The sequence below is a fragment of the Puma concolor genome, chromosome B1, assembly GCF_028749965.1.
Source record: "Puma concolor isolate L17-30 chromosome B1, mPumCon1.1.hap2, whole genome shotgun sequence".
Lineage (NCBI taxonomy): Eukaryota > Metazoa > Chordata > Mammalia > Carnivora > Felidae > Puma > Puma concolor.
In genome coordinates, this window is record NC_141670.1 from 74,783,893 (window position 1) to 74,806,077 (window position 22,185).

General features: G+C 41.0%; 2 long non-coding RNA genes across 2 annotated transcripts; one reads left to right on the top strand and one right to left on the bottom strand.

Annotated features, from left to right (window-relative positions):
• Nucleotides 1-50: 50 nt before the first annotated feature.
• LOC147581696 (uncharacterized) lies at nucleotides 51-11,630 on the top strand. The gene is made up of 4 exons (XR_015250171.1): nucleotides 51-245; nucleotides 1,307-2,046; nucleotides 3,605-3,765; nucleotides 11,415-11,630. It is a non-coding gene; the product is annotated as an uncharacterized LOC147581696 (long non-coding RNA).
• A 7,494-nt stretch (nucleotides 11,631-19,124) lies between these two features.
• Nucleotides 19,125-21,612, bottom strand: LOC147581697 (uncharacterized). The gene is made up of 2 exons (XR_015249730.1): nucleotides 21,125-21,612; nucleotides 19,125-19,933 (listed from the first exon to the last, which is right to left on the bottom strand). It is a non-coding gene; the product is annotated as an uncharacterized LOC147581697 (long non-coding RNA).
• Between the last annotated feature and the right edge of the window lie 573 nt (nucleotides 21,613-22,185).

Here is a 22,185-nt window from a genome sequence, read left to right on the forward strand (position 1 = left end):
GCTCGCTCTGCGCGCGTGTGCGCCACAGATAGGGAGGGACGGAACGCGGCGGGGCGCGGGGGAACGTGGACAATGCGAATGCTGCGGCCCTGGGCGCCCCGCCCGGGCGCGGACCACACGGCTGCGGGCCCGCCCCACAGCGCCCCGCGGCGTCCTTCCCAAATCTGCGGTCCCCAGGCACTGTCTGCGGCTGTGACGGGGTCTCTTAGAGCTGTCGGGAGAGACTACCAGGCCACTGTCGCCAAGTGCGATTTGAGGAACTTTCGGGTGGTTTCCTCTTTGTTTGGGCACGCTGGCACAGTCGGGTTATTACCCACGAGGGAGGAGGGCGGTGTTGGGGGGCGGGGGTGGGAGTGAGGAGTCGCCGGGCCAGAGGCCTCAGACAGGATATTAGTGGAAATAATGCAGTGGTTGTCAGGAAACGCTAGTGCAGCCACATGGCTACTGCCAGTTATGCAGCGAGGATTTCCGGTGGCTGCAAAGTCTGTAATTTAAAATAAAAAGAGCTCTCCCAAGACCCGAGAGGCTGACCTCAGCGAGGCGTGGCGGTGGTGCGCCTGGCAGCCTCCGAGGAGACGGCCCAGGTTGTGACAGGTGGGGAAGCCTCTTCCTAGGGCATTTATAGCTGCAAAGACCCTGCAAATACTCCCTTAGGATTCATACTGCAAAATTCAGCCAGCCTCCTCGGAAACATGGTTGAGGTCGAGGTCGGTTGCCTGTTTCTAACATTAACTGGGTAATATACATAATACCTGAAAATGTATTTTCTAGCCCCATTATTTGATGCCTATAACCAAAAAGTACGTCTAATATCTGAGATCCCGTTTAAGTTTAATATCATGCCTTTGCCAACGGTACCACAAAGGTTTTATTCAGGAATCGCTTTGCATAAGCTGGAAGTATTGGCAGTCTTAAGATTTTTTTTTAACTAGCTTGCTGCTTCCAGAGTAGTTTGTGTGAAATTCAGAGAATTTGAGCAGTGTAGAATAAGGAGAAGTGACTGGGGCACACCTGTCTGTTTACATTGATCCTCTATTTAATTGTTTCTGGTGCCTTACAGTCTAGACAATGGAAAAGCAGTGGTCAAAATAGCAGGAGGGATGCCAAAGAAGAACTAAATCAATCATGGATCCTTTTCTCCCAAGGAAAAAGTCACTTTGCCTTATCCAACTTCAAGACCCCAGTATTTTCTCAGTTCCTTGTCTTTTTCCCGTGTTCCCTGCCAGCATCTCCCTTTCTGTAGCAAGGATCGCCAGTCCCATCCTAATGAGTCTTTTTTTTTTTTTTCTTCGTTTTATTTCTCTAGGTTTGTATTTCCCCTTGAGCTCTGAAGATTCTCCTCTGTGTTAAGGGGCTGTCTTCTGTCAAAAAATACTTGCCAGAGCCCAAGGAGACAGTAACTGCACCTTCAAAGTTTGTTTTTAAATGAATATTCTGTCATTGGCCTCTTTATTTACAATATGTATTTTTAAGTCCTCTCATGACTTAGAATGGAAAACAAGCAAACATTGATGAACATGAAACAGGTTTCATGAAACAAGTTTAATAAAAGGTCATGATACAAACTTCTTTACTATTTTTTTTTCTTATTGCTAATTTTTAAACTATCTTACTTTTTTACTAAAAGTCTTTCCCACAATAACCAGTATCACACAATCAATGAAAATGACTTAAAAGAGGAAAATTGCTGTGGACCATTATTAAAAAAAACAGCTCTATTTTGTTCTCGTACTGAAACTTTTTGAAGGCCAGCTTGATTTTCAAGTTGTGATCTTGTGGACTTTACAAACTGGGTAATGCTATTTGACTGTTGTTCAAAAAGCCAGAAGCATGTATCTGCAGTGCCATGGGGTTGGAGAGGGATACAGGATTACACAGCTGTCTTCTTAGATAAATCTGACCTACTTAGCCTTCTCTGGAGGTATTTTTCATGCTGACTCATGAACAACAGGAAAGTTATGGCCCATTAAGTAGCATCCATGTTTTGAAGTAAACTTCTTCTCCAAAGAAGACTCCTGTGTCATTGATGCCATTATTTGCCTGCAGGTAATAAATATTCTTTTGTCACAGAATATTAGAGTTGGAAAAATTTGGCTATTAAATAATAGCACAACTGCATCATTTTACAGAAAGAGAAACTGAAGCCCAGAAAGGATGAGAAATATCCAAGTTATAGTAGCAAAGTTATGGAGAAGTATGTATAAATAATGTTAACTAAAGACAAAAAATTAATGGAAACATGAATTAACTCAATATGCAAATTATAAACACAAAACTAAGCATGGAAGAGGCACTGAGGAGATACCTTACTAGAGTTTATCATTTTTTTAAAGTGTAAAATGTGATGATTTAATTATACATTGTGAAGTGATTACCACTATCAAGTACATGAATACATCTATCACTTCCCATAGCTACCTTTGTGTGTGTGAAAATCTACTCTCCTAACAAATTTCAAATATACAGTAGAATATTATTAACTCTGGTCTCCATGTTGAATATTAGATCCCCAAAACAAAAAAAAATTTTTATTTAAATCCAAGTTAGTTGACATATAGTATAATAATGGCTTCAGGAATAGAATTTAGTGATTCTCCACTTACATATAATACCCAGTGCTCATCACAACAAGTGCCCCGCTATCCCCATCCCCCCACCCTACACCCCCTTGAGCAACCCTCAGTTTGTTCTCTGTATTTAAACGTCTCTTATGGTTTGCCTCCCTCTTTGTTTTTATCTTATTTTTCCTTCCCTTTCCCTATGTTCATATATTTTATTTCTTAAATTCCACATGAGTGAAATCATATATTTGTATTTCTCTGACTGATTTATTTCACTTAGCATAATTATTCTAGTTCCATCCACATTGTGGAAAATGGCAAGATTTCATTACTTTTGATCAAGTAATATTCCATTTTTTATATATATATATATATATATATATATATATATATATACACACACACATACCAAATCTTATTTATCCATTCATCAGTAGATGGATATTTGGGCTCTTTCCATAATTTGGCTATTGTTGATAGTGCTGCTATAAACATTGGGGGAGTTTATCAATTTTAAGTTAGATCCATATAAGTTAAACACATGTGCACATACACACACACATCTACCTAGTGGGTAGCTGGATGGCTCAGTCGGTTGAACACCTGACTCTTGATTTCCACTCAGGTCATGATTGCATGGTTTCATGAATTCACACCCCACTTTGGGCTCTGTGCACTGACTGCATAAAGCCTGCTTGAGATTCTCCTTCTCTCTCTACCCCTCCCCTACTTGCACTCTGTCTCCCTCAAAATAAATAAATAAACTTAAAAAAATTAAAAAATAAAACACATACACACACACCTAGGAGCGCCTGGCTAATTCAGTCCAAAGAGCATACAACTCTTGATCTTGAGGTTGTGAGTTCAAGCCCCATCTTGGGTATAGAAATTACTAAAACATTAAATAAATAAACTTAAGAACCCCTCTCCTCCCCACACACACACCTAAAATTGACTAAATCTACACTCATTTTAAGATATACAAGATGTTGACCATGCTTTGGACTTAACTGCACTCTTGTTTTTTTTCTTAATGAGTATAGACGAAAACCAAGCAAGTCTATAAATGTGAGTTACATCTCAACACATTCTACATAAAATTGACAGTGAAGCATCAAGTCCAAATCATCTGTCTCTAGTCTAGAGAAGATTCAACACACCAGGTCACATGGTGGGTTGTAAAGACTGAAAGAGATACTATATGGTAAGCATCTAGTATACGTGTTAATAAATGCTAGTAATGATATTATCTTGCATGCACATTGTGGGGACATGCCAGACCTTTCTTGAATATGGTAAATTTGATACATATTGATATTCAATTGTTTTAATTACCTATTCATTATCCCTGATCCTTTATAACTCAGACATGCTGGAAATGGGAATGTTTAATGAAAATGTACATGTAACAGCTGTTTGCTATCTATCTATTTCGGGCTTCACCCCAATCACAACAATAAAACCAAGGGTTTCATGAAACAACCACTACCATCATTGCTAGGATCCGAGCCTCATCTTCCCTGGGAAGAAATGCCCAGAGGGATGGCTCTTGAAAGCAGAAACCTAATGGTTCTGGTCAGGTACCTTTAAGATGCAAATTGTCCCCTTAAGGGGACCCAGCATATGCTAACTTTATTCCATTTCATGTCATCTCAAGAAGCCTCGATTAGGTGCACTAGATAAAGTTTCTCTCCTTTCTCAAAACGACTCTGTTGTGTTAAATGGTCCTTTAATGGTCCTTTAATGGTCCTTTACCATTATGAAAATACCAAGCACCAGTATTCATAGTTAAAAATAGTCATCTTTCTCTCCGTTTTTTTTTTTTTCAAAACTCATAAGATTGTACAATGAAAAGGATACATTTCACTGTATATAAATTAAAGTAAAAATGATAAAATTTTTAATTAATAAATTTTTAAGAAATTAAAGACAAAATTTTTAAAGATAGGTTAGACTGTGATTTATACAGGATGCCTTGGATGTGGTTATGCTAAAGGTTTAAATATGATTAAATGATATTAAATATGATACATGAGTGAAAAACAAAAAAAGTAAACAAAACAAAAAAGTAGTTACCTTCCCAGTAGTCTACATTGTGACTTAGCATGGTTATTCGGCTTAGTTCTGGTCAATGAGATACAAGCAGGCCTCTACTAACATGGCTCCAAAGAAAGCTATTGCTTTCATGATGAAAAGGAATAGACTCAGCTAGTACAGTCCTTTTACTCTGTGTCCTTTTTCCTCCTGGACTATAAACATAATGCCCAGAGATTTGCAGCCAGCAGGCAAGCCTGAGGAAGAAAGCTATCTTTCTTTTTGATGGCCCCAAGAAACGGTGCTTATCACTTAGCATACTAGTTTATTCTCCAAAGGACAGTGCCATCACCAGATACATCACATTAGGTCTATGTGGATGGCACTCGTGACACGTGTGACATACAGCTCTAAGTACGGTGAGATCTTCCCCATACCTCCTCAGTCTGCTTTGCAGCCTCTTGCCTCTCTGTTCAACCTCTAAAAGTAAGAGTACTCTAGGGCTTGGTCCTGGATGCTCTCTTTCTGGATAAACTCATCCAGCCCCAAGTCTTTAAATATCTATAAGCTAATGAGTCCCAAGTTAGAATTTTAGGCTTAACCTGAAGTCCACATTCATATTCCCAGCTGCCTACTTGTCATCTCCACCTGAATGTTGAATAAGCATCTCAAACCTAACATGTCCTACTTGCTTCTACCCATCCAAAGCTGCACATCCCCAGTCTTCCTAACTTCAAGTACGTTGCAGTAGCATCTACCCAGTTGCTCAAGCCAAAAGCCAAAGTGTCACCCTTAATCCATATTTTCTTTATACCCTTAAATCTAGCAACAAGTCGTGCCATCTCCAGAACATTCCTCATACTTACCCTTTCTGAACCACTACCCCGATGTAGGAGTGCCTCATCCCTCACATAGACTCCTACCATTGCCTTCTACTGGTTTCTCTGCTTCCACTCTCTCCCCTTACATCTGGTTTTCCAACAGCCAAAATGATCTTTTAAAAACAGAATTCATCTGGCAGCATTCCATCTAACAAATGGAGGATCACTCTGAGAAGTTATAAAAATTAAAAAAAAAAAAAAGATTATGTACAAAACCCTGCAGTGGTTTCCTAGAAGCTTAGAATAAAATCCAAACTCCTTTCCTTGTCCTGCAGGAAGTGAGATCTGGCTCCTCCTTGTCTTTCTAACCGCATCTTCTACCAGTCTTCCCCTTGATATCTGTTCTTCAGCCCAGGGGCTTTTGCATTCCCCAAACCTACCAGACTTGACCCCCATCTCAGGGCCTTCACACTTGCTGTTTCTTCCATGTGGGAAGCTCTTTGTCTCATTGTCCCACATCTGGCTCCTTCTCATCATTTACATAGGGCTGCTACATAAGGTTGTGTATAAAGAGCCAAGGAATAGGGACTGACATCAGCTCTCTGATTCACCAAGCCACACTCTGGCTCGAGGATGCCCACAGTGAGAAGAGTCTTATTCTGATTCCACAAAGGCACGGACGGATGGCCAAACCCCGTGCCTATTTTGTGTCCTCCTGGACAGAGGACCTTTTTCCAATCAAAATATTATTTCTTATGTCTAAGAAGAAGGTAGAATGAACAGTCACTGGGCACCAATTTTACATGCATTTCTTATTTAAAAACACAACAGGATTAGTCTTATTGTCCCCATTTTACATGTTAAACAGTAAGATTGAGAGAAGTAAATTGTTAATGCAGAGTTAAAATTGGGCTCTAATTCCATTGTACCATAGTGTCTCTAAAGATGAAGGAGCAAGAACTCACTTGGAAGCTTCCACTTTTTTCATGTTTTAATTCTACTTCTTATTTTCAGATTGTTGTAGGAAAGTTAGAACAATCTACAAAAGCCCAACTATAGTCATTAAAAATAAATTACTATTGCTACATATAGATACAAAACATACCCCACCTACACACCCTCCAGGTAATAAATTAAGATCAATATGAAATCCAGTAAAACCTGTCATTTTACTTTTGAGCCTCCACACTTTTGGAGATACAGTTCTTATCCTTCTGACTTTTGTACTTACTTGCTTGCTTATAGTGTATTTGGGAAAGTTATTTGTATAAACTTCTAAAATAGTGGCTGCATTAACTTATTTAATTGTTTATACTTATTAAAATCTTCTACTTGGGAAGTCAAAATGCAGACCAATGAGTAGGATTTATTTTTCTCTTCCTTGCCGAGTTTTTTTTCCTTCCTTGTTGTTTTTGAAAAGATATGACTGGACTTCAGAGGGTTGGCAAGAATTGCACTTCTGTAAGTCGAGTCAGTTTCTTGATGATCTTGGAAAAATATTTTTTAAGGACTTAAACTATAAAGCCAGGACACCCCCTTAATCTGAGAAGCAGAAATAGTAAGTACTTTTTCAGCTGTATTTCACAGTCTGAAGTGATTCCTTGTAACTCAACTTCCTTTCTTAGAAATAATGAAAGATAACCCTCATATAGTGCTTATGACCTGCCAAGCCCTATCCTAAGTCCTTTGCATATATTAAGTCATTTAATCCTTCCAACAACCCAATGAGGTGGGTATTATTATTATCCCTATTTTACAGATGGAGAAATTGAGGCACAGATAGGTAAGGTACAACTTAGTTGCCCGAGGCCACAAATCAGTAAAGGTACAGAGCTGAAATCTAAGCCCAGGCATCTGTCTCTGGAATCCATGTCCTTGACCACCAGAGCAATACTATCTTTATACCTTCAAGTGATTGGGAGGGTAGTTATGATCATTTTTGTACTATTGGTGAGCATTAAAAATGTATGCAAAATGCACTGAAATTAGAGACGCTGAAAACGAAGGCCATCATGGCATCAAAAATCTAACAAATTGTTAAGAGGATGTCAATACCGAATAGCCAACGTCTAGTCATTGAATGTGTCATAGTTCCAGAAATAATGGCATTCTCAGTCATGGAAATGAGTCTATCTAGGTAAAGTAACCTTGATATATTATATGAATTAAGTTATATGAACCCATGTTGGCTGAGGAAGCTCCCCAAACTAATACCATATACCACTTTCCACAGCGAGATATAATCTTAATAGTAGTACTTTTTCAACAATACTTATATGATTCACTCACCTGAGCATTCTAACTGCAATTTTGGAAAATATGCTTCACGACCTTGAACAAAGCACTTCACCTCCCTGCACCTGTTTTCTTACCTGTAAAATGAAGCCATTAAACAATATGATCTTTAAGACCCTTTCCATGCCTAACATTATATGATTTTCTGTCCCGACCTGATAGCTTGGAAGCAAGAAGCCTGAACTTTTTTGGTTGTCATTTCTTACTATTTCTAAATCCACTGAGTAAAGCAACTTCACAGCTTCCTGAACTTGCGTGCTTTCAGATTACAATCATGCTAAGTTTGGCATTTAAAGTTCAAATCAAAAGTTGCCCAGTCAGCAGCAGGGAACCAGATATTATGGAGAAGAAGTAGTAAAGGGGAGATCTGTTCTTTCCTTAGGTACACACCTGATTTGCCAGTGTGGGACCACTTAGCAAAGCATACAGTCGGTAAAATCTAATGTCCTATCTATGGGGTCTGGAGTAAGTTATTTAACCTCTCTGTGCCGTAGTCTGTCATTTGTAAAACAGAGATGATAACCATCTACCTCACAAGTTGTGGCAGAGAAATGAGTCTATGTGAGCCTGGAGAAGAGTGTCTGGCACATAGTAAATGCCACATAATGTTTTGTTATTGCTCTTGTTTCCTATATTAAGAGAAACAAAATAACCGGAAGAAGGTAAAGCCTAAGAGTCTGGATGGGCACTCAAGAGAGAAGCTCAGGCAATGGCTCATAGAAGGCTTCTGCCAAGTTACCTACTGCCAGGCCAATGTGAAACAAAAGCCCTCATATTGTGAAAATACCCCCATTTCAGTTCGTCTATTTATTTGTTTATTTTTAATTTTTTTTCTTACATTTATTCTTTTTTGAAAGAGAGAGAGAGTGCATGTGCCTGAGTGGGGGAGGGGCAGAGAGCGAGGGAGACAAAGAATCTGAAGCAGGCTCCAGGCTCTGAGCTGTCAGCACAGAGCCTGATGTGGGGCTTGAACTCACCAACTGTGAGCTCATGACCTAAGCTGAAGTCAGACACTTAACCAACTGAGCCACCCAGGCGCCCCATCAGTTCTTCCATTTAGACACATGTTTAAATTCCAGGCTCCTGAGCCAATACAGGGCTTTCTTACTCTTCCTTCAGCTGCAAAGTAAAGCTGACCACTAATTGAAAAGGGAACATCTTGAGTAAGTTCTGATCTGTTTACTTTTGTATGATCTCCCTCCCCTTTCAAGAAATAATAATAATAGGAGCAAACACTTACTTACACAGGCAGAGGTGAAGTAACTTCCCAAGGTCACAGCGCTAAGTGGCGGAGTCAGAATTCAAACCGGGGCTGTCTGGCTCCAGAATGTGCACTTGTATGCTAGTAACCATGACATTTTGCTGCATCACAGACTACATTCAGTGTGTGTGTGTGTGTGTGTGTGTGTGTGTGTGTGTGTGTGTTGGAAGGTTGGAAGAAGAGAATAAAGTACACTCTAAAGGACTTGAAAGGAACACTGCTGCATCATTGAAAAATACACTCACACAGAGTACCAAACATGACATCTGACTCTGCATCATGCTAAACTGCTAAACGGAGGCACCCTGTGCACCTTGCTCAGGAAAGAAGCTGCAGACACATGATCGGGGGGCCCTCCACTCGTGTAGTGCAACTCACAACCCTCCCAGGCCCCTGGCTGGTCACGGCAGCCCTTACAGGACAGCAGGCCCTGTGGCTCAGAAAGAGAAACCAAGGGGGAGGCAAACAGAAGGCACAGCTCGGGACACAACCTGAGACAAGTCAGCGGCCAACAATAGCTTGGAGGTAACAGCAGAAACATCTTCAACTGGAGTGCAGCTATGAAGCCCAAGGACTCCGACCGGCAGGAGGCAAAGGGGCAGAATCACAAACAGCGGGTGCGCGAACCTCAAGCCGTGGTTTCCACAACTGCAGCCAGAAGGCTGTGCAGAAAACCTCCAACGTCAGCCAGCAGCTCTTCTAGAGATCTGGATCCCCAGAAAGTAGTGAGAGGTGCGAGAGCACTGTCCAGGACTCATGAGACTGAGGTTCTGGTCCTAGCTGGCTCTGTGCCCTTCTGCAATATATATTTACATACTTACAGAAAGGTACAGAACACATATGCAGTTTCCTCCACAAGCAGCACATCAAACTGGAAGTTGTAGGTCAATTACTTGGAGTGTCGGAGGTTACTAAATTGGATAAGAGACTTTGGCAATCATCTGTGTGTGGAGGAAGAAGTATCTACACTATAGCAGTGGCAGTTATTTTGCTAAATAGCAAACAAGAGTTTTTCCCCTACCAACATGTAGGCAAATTCTTTTGAGTCAGCCCAATAGATGTGAAGGAAGGACCAATCCCACTCCCCTTAGAAATTATTTTTGCTATATGTAAAAAATTACCGGGACGCCTGGGTGGCGCAGTCGGTTAAGCGTCCGACTTCAGCCAGGTCACGATCTCGCGGTCCGTGAGTTCGAGCCCCGCGTCGGGCTCTGGGCTGATGGCTCAGAGCCTGGAGCCTGGTTCCGATTCTGTGTCTCCCTCTCTCTCTGCCCCTCCCCCGTTCATGCTCTGTCTCTCTCTGTCCCAAAAATAATAAATAAACGTTAAAAAAAAAAAAACTTTAAAAAATTACCTTGGTCATATTTTATATTAATAGATCAGCCTCAAGAAGCACAGATTAAGATAACTGTGCAGTATCATTTTATAATGATTAAATTAACAACAATAACAACAAAGCACCCCACAAAAAAACAAATCATTATAAAACCCAGTTTGGGCAAGATTCAAAGAAACCAACATTTTACATTGTCAGGGATGGGATGAGTTGATACTTTTTCTTAAAGGCAGCCCAAATACAGAATAAGAGCCATAAAAATGACCATAACCTTTGAAATGTATTTTGAGAAAATAATTTTATTTTATTTTTTTTAATTTTTTTTTTTTAACATTTATTTATTTTTTTGGGACAGAGAGAGACAGAGCATGAACGGGGGAGGGGCAGAGAGAGAGGGAGACACAGCATCGGAAACAGGCTCCAGGCTCTGAGCCATCAGCCCAGAGCCCGACGCGGGGCTCGAACTCACGGACCGCGAGATCGTGACCTGGCTGAAGTCGGACGCTTAACCGACTGCGCCACCCAGGCGCCCCGAGAAAATAATTTTAAATAAAAGATAATTTTGTAAGATACAGCAATGTTATTTAATGGTTCCAAAATGGAAACAGCCCAAATAAATCCACAAATGTGGAAATGGCGGCAAAGATACTTATGATAGAATCGGTACAATAAAAAGCATATAAATGGGTTTTTTTAAACACTGTAAAAAGAAAAAAGCACACACACATAAGGTTGAAAAAGAAGGGATTTCTAGGCAATGAAAGCAGGAAGGCGTAGAAGATAGTGTCTCACGTGGGCAGAATGGGGGTTCACGAAAGAGTGCAGCTCCACTTGGAAGGGGTGTAAGTGCCAGGGTCAGGGATGAGCTTTGTCAGTTTAAACACAAACTAAAAGGCCCATGGGAAGCCATGATCATAAGCCATTTGTTTATGCATTTTTCTATTGAATGATTTTAAATGTTCAGTTGTGAGGAGAAAAACTGGTACGTGGTTTAACAGGAAGACCATGGAGCAGGTCATCAAAGAGAAGGTGGGCACGGGGCAGTCGGTGTTGGTTACCTAAATGGGAAAGGGGATCAATGACTGGATTTTCCTCTGCTTTTTCAGTGAGCAGATAACTAAAGAGGTCCCTGAAACAAGAAGCTGGTACACAGGCCAGTGTCTCAAAGGGAGCAGGGTTCTGAGCAGGAAATGGCTAAGACAGTCTCCAGTTGTCAGAGGAAGTTGATGTAATGAAGGCAAGACTACGGGAAAATGTTGCTCAATTATTAAGACCAAATACTTCAGATCACCTCTGAAGAAGCCCAGATGTTATCTCAGAACAAAAAGGTAAGAGGCTGAGAGGATTAGATAAAATATGTGCAGAAGTGCTTTGCCAACTGAGAAATGCTTTATAAATACTTGCCCTGGAGATAAGGGCTTCACTCTAAAAGACAAAACAAAGCAAAACGACAACAAAAAAACAAAAAGATTGCAAAATTAGCCAGTGTGTTTTTAAACTATAATTCTAAATCGATTATTTCATAAATTCTTATACTTCTAATATTGAAGAAGAGTTGGTAAAATCATAATCTTTTTTCTATTTGAAGCTATGATTTTATCTTGATCATTTAACCATTTTGGCTCTTTCCAGATTTTTGGTAATCTATAAGCCAGCCCTAATTAAATTGATCATGTTGTGAATTAGTGAAATAGTCTAAAAACACCAAAATTGGCCATGATTGCCTCAATGATTTTTGTGGTCTTAATATTTTAAATCAAATGACCACTTAATCACTCATTCATGCATGCATTCATTCAGGAAAATTGCAAGAGAGACGATGTGTCTAGGTAGTAAGGCAATAGAAAGGTACAGAACACTAAAGACTTAAAAAAAATAAAAATATGAAAGTAGGGTTACATTACATAAATTGTTCTTTCTGCTGATCTCCGTGAGTAAATAAATAACTTAAATCTTTTCAAAGAACACCATTTGATCGTTCTTGCCTAATCTTAGCATTTGGCTTTGTGAAGCCTGCTGAGTTGTGCTAGCTAAATGCTTGCACTTACACGCACTTACATGTTTCCTCAATGTTTGGTCCGCCAGGGCCAAGAGTCAGCTTCTACCTCATGCCTCAGGGATATCAGGTTTCAACTCATATCGTCTGCATATAGTATACCTCCCCTCGTGCCTCATTAAAAGGAACACTTTCCATTTACTTTTCTTCTTGTGACTACTGGGTCCACGGTTGTTTTCTTTCTCTACTGTTGTTAAACATCACCTGTATCATTAAGCCCAGATGTACAAAGGTATAGAGCAACACTTCTAGCTGAGAAAGGTAGTCATCTTGACTAGATACAAGTTTATCCATGCGATGAAAGTACCATTTCATTTTTGATGGCCTTCATTTAGCATTTATTGCTGGGGCTGGGTTTTGTGTTGCCTTTATAAACACACACACACACACACACACACACACACACACACAGCCTAGTTCTTTTTAGGCGCTTCTCCAGCTGTGAGTTTAGCAAGGCTTCCTGCTAATGGGGAGACAGAATTACAGCTCCAAACATTCCCCTGCCACTGATCCAGAACATGTGTTATCATATCACACACTGTCAATTGATTCCAAATCCCTGCCAACAGGGCACAGTCTGCATTCCAAATATCTAAGGCCCTGGGACAGTGAATTATAAAATAGAAATATGCTATGCTTTCTCCTTTAATTTGGTGCACACATGACTAAGTTTGCTGAACGTTTTTGATTCTTAGAATACGTTTGCTTTTTTTTCCCCCTGAAAACATAGAACAGCCTACAAAATCTCTGTACCTTAGCGGCAATAGACTTATTCTGAAGATCCCCAGTCTCCTCCGTGTCACTTCCAATCTCTTGGTAAAGGTTGGTTAACAGGAAATAGGGCAAGATGGAAGGGAGCTCACATTTAGGATAATAAAGTGACTCTCATTCAACTGATGAGAGACATAAACAGTCTGACTATGATGGTCCCACGGGAGTAGAAGGCTAAGATTTCAAACGCTATATAAACAGTTGCAAATCTCTGCAATTACTTTAGAAATGGACTCCTAGCGCACACGGCAATGTCAGGAATAAACATATTTTCAGTTCTGTGCTATCCTGTATTGATGACCTGAGTTATCATTGATTTATTCCTTATTTAAAATAAGTGTATAAAACAATTCAAAATAAGTGCAGTGAACAAACATGGCTAAAACTTTATTTTTGTGATTATTGAGGACTGGAGAGTGGGGGCAGGGAGAAGAGAGACCAAGTGTTACTGGCAACCTGGCATTGGGAACATCTTGGGGATAAGCAGGAAAGTTGGACTCCTCAGAAGTCCTCAGCCCCAAAATGCCCGAAGAGCCCCAACTTGGTTACTATGGTGATACCATTCCATTCCAGTAATTTCACCTGACAAGGTCTCTGTTGTCTCTTCACTCTTGAACATTAGCCCATCCCACTCTTCTCTGACCCAGCTCTTCCTCATTAGATCCTAAGAAACAACCACATATGCACACATAAGAACAGGCAGTTAATACTTTGTGACAAGCGAGTTAATGCCAGAGGGTGAATTGCCAGGGCAAGTACTCAAACTTCACAGAAGAGGATGCTGCATATTTTCAAATCAAATCTCATTATACATGGCAGAGTCCTGGTGTAATGGTGGCCTGGCCTGGTTTTCCCTCAATGTATTAGCTCGTGCTAAGAAAAAAAAAAATCTGGACAGCTGCATAATTACCCCAAATTGTTTTCAAATTGGTCTGGGACAACGAAGACATAACTCCACTAGCCTTCAAGAGGCCTGGCCTCCAGGATCAGCTTATGGTCAACCGAGTGAGATCATGCAAGCCACTTACACTTGCTAGGTCTGTAGTTCTTCAACAACAAAATGGAGGAGTTGCGCGGGTGGTGCATGGTCTCAAATCCAGAGACTCTTTTCTTATTGGTCCCTTCTTCTCTGCAATGAAGGATTTTCCTGCTCACTTCTAGGCCTATTTGTTTGATATTGCTCATTCAAAACCTTTAGGGAACGGAAACAATAATGTGTGAAGTAGGAGTGTACATTATCAGAATAAAGGAACTTTAACCTTATTATATGATTTTTTAAAAGATAAAATTACGTCTACTTGGGAGAGACAATACATAAGATTATAATAGGAAAGACTAATTCATCTATTTAAGTATAATAGGTGTTTTCATTTCCTGAAAAGCCAAATTATGAACAATGGCTATAACACTAGATTTAAATTTGGGGCACCTGGGTGGCTCAGTCGATTAGGTGTCCGACTTCAGCTCAGGTCATGATCTTGCGATTCATGGGTTCGAGCCCCATGTCGGGCTCTGTGCTGACAAGCTCGGAGCCCGAACCCTGCTTCGGATTCTGTGTCTCCTTCTCTCTCTGCCCCTCCCCTGCTCGTGCTCTGTCTCTCTCTCTCAAAAATAAACAAACATTAAAAAAATTTTTTTAAACTAGATTTAAATTATGTAACAATAAAAGTGGATTCTTCTCAAATGTCAAGACATATCTATGTATTAAAAGTCCCTCTTGAGAAATGTTCTCCTATGTTTATTTCTACTTATTCGAGTACAACATATATCATGGCCAGCATTTTGCTGTAAAAGCCACTGACTATAAGCACTTGGATTCATTGACCTGAGTCCAAAGCCAGAATGTTGGAACTCTCCAGAAGGAAGGAGGTCTGCTCTAATCAGTCGTAAGATGAGAGTAGTTGAGAACCATTTGTAGCGGGGCTGGATAAATTTCTTCTGCATAACTCGAGGAGGGGATGGGCAGCAGTAGTGAAAGACATGATTTGAAATAGGGAGGTCAAGGTGGGCCTCATTTAAGAAGATAACAACTTGAGGGGCACCTGGGTGGCTCAGTCAGTTAAACATTCAACTTCGGCTCAGGTCATGATCTCATGGTTCATGAGTTCGAGCCCCACGTCAGGCTCTGTGCTGACAGCTTGGAGCCTGGAGCCTGCTTTGGATTCTGTGTCTCCCCTTCTCTCTGCCCCTCCCCCGTTCTCTCTCCCTCTCTCTCTCTCTCTCAAAAATAAACATAAAAAAAAAAGATAACAAGTTGAGCAGGAGTCAAATTTGCAGGTATCTGGGGAAGAGCATTCCAGGCAGAGTGCAGCCAAGACCCTGTGGCAGGAGAATGCCTGCAAGAGGCCAGTGTGGCTGGAGAGGGAGAGTGTGCAAGAGATCAGAGAGCAAAGAGAAGAGTGGGCATGGGGCATAGCACCTCACAAGGCTGCCGTCAATGCTGTGAAGTATACTTTTACTTCACAGAAACATGGGGAGTCATAAAGGGTTTTAAGCACAGTGACCTGACCTGACATGAGGGTAAGGATGAAACAAACCGGGTTGGAGGCTGATGTGGTAATCTAGTCTAAAATTTATAGTGGCTTGGAACAGGTGTTGGCAGTGGATGGGCTGAGAAGTAGTCAGATTCTACATATGTTTTATAAGTAGAGTTAACAGAGGCGCCTGGGTGTCTCAGTTAAGCCTCTGACTTCTGCTAGGTCACAATCTCACAGTTCATGAGTTCGAGCCCTGTGTTGGGCTCTGTGCTGACAGCTCGGAGCCTGGAGCCTGCTTTGGATTCTGTGTCTCCCTCTCTCTCTGCCCCTCCCCCACTCACATTCTGTCTCTCTCTCTCTTAAAAATAAATAAATATTAGTAAAAAATTTTTTCAGTAGAATTAAGATTTCCCAACATAGATTAGATATGGGAGATGAAAGGGAAAAAGGGAGCCAAGAATGACTCCAAACTTTTTGTCCTGAGCAACCAAGAAAGTAGAATTGTCATCAACTGAGACAGCAATAAAATGAAATACCCAAGGAACCCACAAATCTGTATTTTTCCTACTTAAAAACAATATTTACTTAGCTCTTACTATTTGCCAGGCACTGTGCTAAGCATTTTATTTAAACATAATAATGATGCTGCAAGTTACATACTAGTAACTACCATTCACAGATGGAGAATCTGAGGCTTAGAAAGACTTAGTTGCCCGCAGTCGTACAGTTAGTGGGTGGAGGGCTAAAATTTGAACGTAGGAGTCCCCACTCTTCTCAGTATCTAATACCACCACTCTACCTGGTCAGGTAACATTCTATTTACTTTCCTCTCTCAACTGAGTCCTCTCGGCTTCTAAAGTGCAGGAATTCGTCACAATTATCTGGGTATGACACTGTGTTCGATTTAGAACAAGTCCTCAGTTTGTGGAAAATCAAGCCCAGGACTTATCTCAGCTAGTAGCAAGAGTACCTACATCAGAGAAATGCAAATCAAAAATCACAATGAGAGGTCACCTCACACCTGTCAGAATGGCCAATGTCAAAAAGACAAGAAATAACAAGTGTTGCCTTTTAGTTTTGTTGATTGTTTCCTTTGCAGTAAAGAAGCTTTTTATCTTGATGAGATCCCAACAGTTCATTTTTGCTTTTAATTCCCTTGCCTTTGGAGATGTGTCAAGTAAGAAATGGCTGTGGCTCAGGTCAGAGAGGTTTTTTCCTGCTTTCTCCTCTAGGGTTTTGATGGTTTCCTGTCTCACATTCAGGTCCTGCATCCATTTTGAGTTTATTTTTGTGAATGGTGTAAGAAAGTGGTCTGGTTTCATTCTTCTGCACGTTGCTGTCCAGTTCTCCCAGCACCATTTGTTAAAGAGACTTTTTTTTTCATTGGATATTCTTTCCTGCTTTGTCAAAGATTAGTTGGCCATACGTTTGTGGGTCCGATTCTGGAGTCTCTATTCTATTCCATTGGTCTATGCGTCTGTTTTTGTGCCAATACCATGCTGTCTTGATGATTACAGCTCTGTAGTAGAGGTTAAAGTCTGGGATTGTGATGCCTCCCGTTTTGGTCTTCTTCAATATTACTTTGGCTATTCGGGGTCTTTTGTGGTTCCATACAAATTTTAGGATTGCTTGTCCTAGCTTCGAGAAGAATGCTGGTGCAATTTTGATTGGGATTGCGTTGAATGTGTAGATAGCTTTGGGTAGTATTGACATTTTAACAATATATATTCTTCCAATCCATGGGCACAGAATGTTTTTCCATTTCTTTGTATCTTCTTCAATTTCCTTCATAAGCTTTCTATAGCTTTCAGCATACAGATCTCTTACATCTTTGGTTAGGTTTATTCCTAGGTATTTTATGATTCTTGGTGCAATTAAAAAATAATTTTTTAAGGAAATTATTAAAAAACAGAACTACCAATTAATCCAGTAACTCCACTTCTGATCCAGTATTTATCTCAAGACAGTGAAAACACTGATTTGAAAAGATATCTGCACCCACATATTCATAGCAGCATTGACAATAGCCAAGATATGGAAACAGCCTAAGCATCCATTTTTTAAAAAGATTTTATTTTTTTAAGTAATTTCTACACCTAAGATGGGACTTGAACTCACAACCCAGAGAGTTGATTGCATGCTCCATCGACTGAGACAGCCACACGCCCCCTGAGCATCCACTGATGGATGAATGGATAAAGAAGATGTGATCGCGCGCGTGCGCGCGCGCACACACACACACACACACACACACACACACAATGGAATAATATTCAGCCATAAAAAAGAATGAAATCTTACTGTTTGAGTCAACATGGATGAATCTTGAGGGCATTATGCTAAGTGAAATAAGTCAAACGGAGAAAGACAAACATTGTATCATTTCACTTATACCTAGATTCTAAAAAACAAAACAAACCTCACCTCATAGCTAGAACAGATTGTTGGTTGCCGGGGGCTGCGGAAGAGCACAAAATGGGTGAAGGAGGTCAAGAGATACAGACTTCCACTTACAAAGTAAATAAGTCACAGGGATGTAGTATACAGCATGAAGACTATAGTTAATAATACTGTATCGCATCTTTGAAAGTTGCTAAGAGAATAAATATTAAAAGTCTTCATCGCAAGGAAAAAATTTTTCATAACTGTGAATGGTAATGGATGGCAACTAGACTTTCTGTGATCATTTCGCAATGTGTGCAAATACCAAATCATTATGTTGTACACCTGAAAGCAATATAACGTGAAATGTCAATTATTTAAAAAAAGGAATATAGGGGCACCTGGGTGGCTCAGTCGGTTAAGCGTCCAACTTCAGCTCAGGTCATGATCTCATGGTCTGTGAGTTTGAGCCCCGTGTTGGGCTCTATGCTGACAGCTCAGAGCCTGGAGCCTGCTTCAGATTCTGTGTCTCCCTCTCTCTCTGCCCCTCCCCTGCTCATGCTCTGTCTCTGTCTGAAAAATAAATAAAAACATTTAAAAATTTTAAAAAAAGGGAATATAGGCCACCAACTACATCTAAATATTTGTGCACATTTGAGTCAGCGTCATCAACCCTCAATGTCAAGATAAGGTGGATATTGACCTTCAGGCCAATGTAAAGGAGATACGTGGTGTGAAATCCTGATCTCCACAAGACTATGGTTCCCCGTGAAAGGGAGTTTGTCTGGGTAGAGGCAGTGTGTACTGCTGGACCACTGGTCTAGAAAGGGCTTTCAGGACTCCCTTGCGGTAAGATGACAGTAAGCAGGATAGAGCTCCTCATATGTCACGTGGTACATTTGTAGACACCCAGCAATTATGAAATGAACTGAAAAGTAGGTCATCCAATAGCTTTTTCCCAGAGGTACCTCACCCAAATAGGAAAAACTGAATAAGCAAATATCCCAAGTAAACCAATCATCAGGAAGACTACCCTGGACTTACAGGTGGCAGGTGTGGGAGAAAAATGAGCAACATGTGCCCCAAGCGAAAGGTGGTGAGAAAGACACAATGAGCAGAATTTCTTGGGATTCAAGGGAAAGCACTGGAGTTTTTAATGAATTCTGTAGATTCATATCTCTGAGCAATAAGAAGTATATTTGAATAATGTCAAGAGAGGCAGGGGTAAGGAGGGAGGGGGGTCTTTTTCTCTGATTTATTTCCAATGGAGGAAATGACCACTCCCAAGGCTACATTTCTCAGAAAACGCTGATTCAGAGAAGGGAAAGGCTAACACAGGCATAGCTGTCGTGTTGACCTTTTCACAGCAGCAATACCAGCTTCACACTAAGAAGCTTTATTCAGAGTCTGAAGACATTATGGAGCACCCTTCATACTCTCAGACACAGTAGGACTCGGGCTCTGCAGCCCATCTGGGTTCCATCCTGGTTCTTCTGCTCTGCATGGCTCTGGGCAAGTTTTTCAACCTCGTTGTGTCTCAGTATCTTCATCTATAAATGGGGAAAATAAGAGTGTCTATATCATTGTGTTGTAGAAAGATCAAATGAGATCATTCATTTATCAGTCTAGAACAGTGACCCGTGTATCAGAGGCACTGAAATATTAACACATATTGTTAATATTATTATTACTGCTTGGTAGTATAATACAATCATGGCAGCCAGTAAAACTTCTTCGGTGATTACCAGGAGAAAACTGGAAGGCGCTGACTATGATCGTCTTCTGAAAACCTTTTATTTGCCCCCCATAAATAGGCAGAGCACCCCGCCGAGACTTCTAGTGCACTACTTCCTGCAGATGTCCATTCCAGCTCACTTTCAATCAGTGAAAATCTTCATCCTTGGGTCTTCTTGATCCCTGTACTGGCTGCTACCATTTACTATACACAGAAAAAAAAATTAAATTAAATTAAAATAAAATAGCCACCGTGCCTAATTACCATTTCAGTTTACATATAAGCTTGTCCTTTTGTGCTCATGCCATTCTTCCTCCCTGTAATAATCCAGCCTCCTTCTTCCCATTTGAATCTTGCCTGTCACTAAAGGGCCGCTTCTAGCTCCACATCCTCCAGAAAGCCCAGCCCGACCATATTCCCAAGCCAAGTACTTCTGCTATTGTCTTTACCGTGCTATCTGTAATGACTTATTTTAGTCAAATGATATTATTCATGGGATCACTGTTGAGTTGAATCCCTCACTAACTATTTTCCCTTAAGTTCTTACATTCTTCAATTTCTTTTTTTCCAGGTTTTTTTTTAAATTTCCTTAAGTAATCTCTATACCTAATGTGGGGCTCAAACCCATGACCCCAAAATCAAGAGCCACATGCTCTATAGACTAAGCCAGCCAGGTGCTTCCCCCCTTTATTTTCCCCCAGTTTTATTGAGACATAATTGACATGACATTTTAGTTTCACGTGTACAGCATAATGACTTATGTGGATACTGTGAAATGATCACAACAGTACATTTAGTTAATATCTATCACCACACTTAGTCACAGATTTTTTTTTTTTTCTTGTGATAAGAACTTTTAAGATCTACTCTCTCGGCAACTTTCAAATATATGGTATAATGTTAACTAGAGTCACCATGCTATACGTTATATCTCCAGGACTTACTCATCTTATAACTGGAAGTTTGTACCTTTTGACCACCTTCACCCACCTCTCACCCCTGCCTCTGGCAACTACTCATCTGTTCTCCAGACATTCTTCAACTTCTAATTCTTTTACTCCTCTCCTTCACCAAGAACTCACTCAAAAATAGCTACCCGGCCTGAATTCCCATAGACTTCATCACCCCCATGTCCCAGGCCTGTGTTGTGCCTGTGGATCCCCTCCTTTGGTCACTACCAGAAAGTGCTTAGACTGCTCAGCGTCACAGAACCTTCAGACATTTCAAGACAGTTAACAACGAAAGGCATTTTGAAAGCTCCATTGTTTTGATGCTCTGACTCAAGCTTTCCCCTTGTGCTGGGCTGGCTCCTACACCCGGGTTTCATGTGCAGACATCTCAAGGGCTGTCGGTAAACTCCTGAATGAGCTGACTCCACAAAAGTGCTTGCATTACCTCAAACTACACAGCAGTCAACTCTTAGAGAAGCAGTCCTGCGGCTGGGAGTGCCAGCCCACCTCTCCCAGTGCCAGAAGTTAGAGAATTTCTGGAAAAGACAAAACAAAACAAAACAAAACTTAGTGTCATTTCCACTTACTTGGGCCTGTTGTTGGTTTTCAGATACTTTTATAACAGGGAGAAAGGCACTGAACTTTAAAAGTGGGGGCGGGGGGGGCGGGGAAGGAGGGAAGAAAAGCTCAGTTTCCCCATGGGCCTCATCGTTTCTCTTCTCTCTCCATGTGATCACTCTGGGTTTCTCATCCAATCAAATGGCTCCACCTACCACACCCCAAACTCTATCTCTGGCCCCAATTCTCTTCCTTGCTTCATATTACTGGCTGCACAGAGTGACTCTCCTTGGAAATGCGTTGGTTCCTCAGACCCCAGATATTCAAGGTGGAGTTAATAATCCCTCCTTCCTCCTACCTGCTTCTTGTCTTAGGTCACCTGTCTGTTTTCTCGCACAATGCTCAAACCAAACCAGGAACTTGATGTTGGCTTCAACTCTTTCAATTCTCTCCATGGTAATATTGCTACTCTGAATGACTTCTTCAAGGTCCATCCCTCCGCTCCCCAGTCACAGAAGGGCCAATGGTTCGTATGTCTAGCCTCCCTTTACTCCAGTTCATCTTGATGTTGCTGCCGGTGATTCCTCTAAAACACAGATTTGACCTAGTTATTTCCCTGTTTAAAAACACTGAATGGGCTCCCGCTGCCTTCAGAATACACCCTGAATTCTTAGCGGGGCCTACAGGTCCCCCCACACTCTGATTCTTGGCCACACTTCTGGCATTCCTTCTCCAATTCCTCTCCCCAAGTCACCCCAAGCTCCAGGAATGAACTAATTGTGTTTCCTGAAAATCCCACTGAATTTCCCAATCCCACATTTTTGCGATGCTGTTCTCTCTCCACATGTAACACCTAACCCTTTCCTTTTGCATTTCTACATTTCTTCTACATATTTCAGTTTGTTCTTTCAAAAGTAATTATATCAATGGTCACTCTATGCCAAGCAG